Source organism: Parasteatoda tepidariorum, chromosome 4 (genome assembly GCF_043381705.1).
Source record: "Parasteatoda tepidariorum isolate YZ-2023 chromosome 4, CAS_Ptep_4.0, whole genome shotgun sequence".
NCBI lineage: Eukaryota > Metazoa > Arthropoda > Arachnida > Araneae > Theridiidae > Parasteatoda > Parasteatoda tepidariorum.
This window is the reverse complement of record NC_092207.1, coordinates 80,474,053-80,478,354: the sequence shown is the minus strand read 5'-3', so window position 1 is coordinate 80,478,354 and position 4,302 is coordinate 80,474,053.

The window sequence follows — 4,302 nt, the reverse complement described above, 5'->3', positions numbered from 1 at the left end:
TAATTTACATTTAGTATTTACAAACTCAGATCCAAGTAGAAATTTTTTCAAGAAGCAGATACTTGATTTACTGTATAAGCTGTATAAGTCTTTCGTGTCAGCGAACCCTCAGATATAAAACTCTTACTTTTGACGATTCTGCAATCCTTGAGCTGTATTTCGTTAATTTTGAGAATCATTTCGTCACGAAATCACTTGAGTTTTGATGAAATGCGAACTCTCAAATATCCGACATAAAATCAGTCGACCGTTACGTATGATGGTCAAGAAGTTATCCTCATGCTGGAAAGATCACAAGTTCGAATCTCGCTTCGGGCGTGGATATGATTTGTCTCTCTGTTCTGTCTCTCCTTCTTTATTGGGGTGACGTTTATTCACCTATGTGGTCCCCACGAAAAAGTGATCTTCAATGCCACCCACACTTTATTTTTAAAAAAAATAGGTTGATGAGAGATTTCTTTATTTTGACGAAACCCATTTTCTCGAAGAAGTGGAGATAGTTATTTCATCACTTTGACAAGATGTTCGCTCAGAGCCTATACCAGGGAACAGTTTTTCAAAAAAAACGTTTTGTGAGATTTGAGTATCCATTGTCTTACAATGCGAAACTGTAAGGGAGTTTGTACTCATTTTTGAAACTTTTTTTTTTAAAAATGCATGGATTACTCTGATTTTTCTTGCTGTCGAATCGCTTTGAAATTACTCCAAGTTTTGCATGAGACGTCTATTTTTTTTAACGTTTGTAAAAGTTATAAACAGACGCCTTGTAATTTTGCAATAATTGAATATATTATGCTTGTTTTGTTAATATTAAACAGCTATTAAATTATCGATGTGGTAGCTCTGAGGAAACTCAGTATGCTTACAGTTTTGTTTGAATCCTCAACTCAACTGAAATAACTTAAAACCTTCTTTTTTAAATTTAAGAGATTTGAATTTTTTTTTTAAAAATTAAATATTATTTTGCCTAAAAGTTAATTTTGAAATTTTTTTTGTTGCTGCATATCTCCTTTGTTTATCCACGCTAAATCAGGTTAATGAAATCCGTCACTCTAAGAAAGTCTAATACTAGAATTGAGCTTCTGAAAAGATCTTATCTGGAAAGCTTCAGACAATCTAGTACATAATCAGGGGTAGCCTGATGGCCAACAAATTTCACACAGGTTTGGGAAAACCTTTTTCCCATTGGAATAGGTCAAAGATCTCAAATACCCACTGATAAGCCTGGTGAAGATCGTCTGCTATTACCTACAAAACTTGAGTGATAAAGCCCCCCTAGGGCAGATTTTAAAATTAAATATCAATGTCTGAGAAGTTTAACAAAATATCCCCGCTAAATTGAGTTTTATAAAAAGAAAAAAAACTTAAAAATTATCATTCAAGTAATTTTGAAAAATTTCGTACGAATCAAATCTTATAGCTAACTTTGAATATAAGTAAAAATTCAGATTATAAGATTAAAAACGTGTGTTAAAATGTGCACAATAACAGGGAAAATAAAATCAAAGAAAGTTTTTAAAATCCTACTAATTTGAATTTTGCTTTTCGTACAACGAATGAAACATTACTCAATTCAAGTTCGTTATTTGCATTAAGAAAACAGTTGCAACCAAAAATTGCAATTCAGTCAACCAGGAAAATTTAAAGTGTTAGAATTAAGCTTAAATTAACTTTATTTGTTTATCTTTCATTTTGGTTTCAGAACAAAAACTATATTCTGGCTTACAATTTGAAAGCTTTTGAAATATTGAATAGTTGTTTAAATTTTGCTGCTTATAAAATTATTTAAAAAATAATGTATATCAAAACAGAAATATTTCTCGGGATTTTTAATTGAATGAGGAAAAGTGAATCGCGTTAAATTAAAATTAAGATCCCTGGTACATTTTAGCACAAATATGTAATTAAAAAGAAATATCGAGAGAATTTATTTTGAGACCTTAATTTATTTGATTGAAAATAAGAATTAATTATGTCAAAAAAAAGTTTGAAATAATTTCATTTCCAGTTTCCGGTTAAGAAACTATGTCAAAAAAAAAGTTTAAAATAATTTCGTTTCCAGTTCTTAGTTTAAAAACTAAATAAAAAAGTTTCAAATAACAACATTTCCAGTTTCCTAACCAAAATATACATTATAAAAAAAATCACAGTCTTATAATAGCTCTTTATCGTTCTTTTTTTTGTAATTTTCTATTATTTTTGTTAGAATTGTAATTAATATGTAAGATCACTAGCAGCATTCTCACATTTGACTAGCGAATAAACAAGCATAAAATTTTTTTAAGATAGAAAAATAAAAATTAAAGCATGTTTAGAAAAGAAAATTTAAATAAATAACAATTATAAGAAAAAGTCATAAGATATATAATTTGATTTTCTCTGTTAATAAACTAAGACTCTGTTAATATTTTTTTCTGTTAGTATTTTCTCTGTTAATATATTTTCTCTGTTATTATATTTTCTCTGTTAATATATTAAACCTTTAGACTTCCCAAGGATTTTACAGTTTAGTTTTCTTTAAAATACTATTTTTAATAATATCGTTTATAATACTTTCTTTAAGCACCTTTAAAAATGAGTTTTATTAAACAAAAACTTAATTTATATCCAAAATTTAGTTTTGATTTTCGAATTAAATTGATTTTTTTTTAAAATTAGTAATTACATAAAATTACTTTAAGTTAATTAAAAGCTTGGTTATGAAATTTCGCCAGTTTAACATTAGAAAGTTACCCCCTAAATTTACATGTTAATAAAAACTTTACCCTTCTTTTAATGCTGTAGATCCAGTTTTAGAAGATATTTAAAATTTCCTCTGTAACAACAACCCCAAAACAAAAAGTTTCATTTACTTTTCTCAGTGAGCAACAACATCATATAATTTAAACGACTTTAGTCAGGAAATTAGTTACGTTTCTTTTTCCTAATTCTAGATTCACGAAAAAGCTGAGTAAGGAAAAAAAATTAACTTTCATATTAGGAACGTTAGGTAAAGGTAATTCGAGCAATTGTTTCATTCGAAGTAATATTATAAAGCAAAATCAATGATAAAATGTGGTCTCATTGTATACAGGGTACGCGTAAAAATAATGTAAAGTATTTAGCCCATTAACGCAAGATTTTTATTAAGAAAATTTAATTATACTTTTTTCATTATTTTATAATAATATAAGTGAAAATAAGCGAAAAATAATCTATTTAGCATTTTACTAACATATGTTTATGAAATTCAGTAGGAAACACGGGTGTCTTTTCTTGCGTTAAAGGTGAAATTTTCCAAAAACGGTTCATTTCCAAACAATATTTTTTGAAATTTTCACTTTTTGGTTGCTATTTAGAAGTAAGAGAAAAAGTTATTCATCATCAAATTTCCTTATTTTACAAATTCAATTATTGATAAATTTTTGAACATGAATGAAAAAATTAAATTCAAACTACTTTTTGGAATTCGTATTTTATTACAAATATAACCCCAAAAATCTAACAGGTTTTCTTAGTGCCTGTTGAGCAGTTTTTTATGATTAAGAAATACCAAAATATATTGTTGCTAGTAATAAGAGCGTCAGAAAAAATATATAAAAGGAACACAGGTGTTCCATATACGTCGAAAGGTTAATAAGGCCTTAAAAAATAACTAAAAATTCAAAATATAAAAACAAAACTGGTGTGCATACAAAACAGGGTATGCAATTTCAAATCATAAAAATAAATAAATTTGTGAGAAAAAAGTCGCCGATATGAAAAAAAAATGCGTTTCAGGTATATTATACGATTTTGAACATCCAACCGCTATGACACTCAGGGCTAAAGAGAATAGAAGGGCTAGTTCACTCCGNGAGAAAAAAGTCGCCGATATGAAAAAAAAATGCGTTTCAGGTATATTATACGATTTTGAACATCCAACCGCTATGACACTTAGGGCTAAAGATAATAGAAGGGCTAGTTCACTCCGCTTTTAGAGCTGAAGCTACGATTTCCCTCCTCATGACGTCACTGTGTCCACAGATCTCGGAAGATCGCACGCAAAGATATTATGATAACTTTGCCTCTTTTTCTTTGTAAAAATATGTTAGACTTTTTCTGGTTCTTAGCTTTCAAACTTTAAGTAATTAACACATTATTTCCATTCATAAACATAGTTTAAAAAAACTTTCTTGGCCAGTATATTAAAAAAATACCATTTTAAACTTATAAAAATATTTTACTAGTTGGCGAAAATGACACTATAAATACTTTATTTTAAAAAGTTCAGTTTTAACTTTAATTATTAAGAAAAATGAAAGCATATATCGACACTTTTTT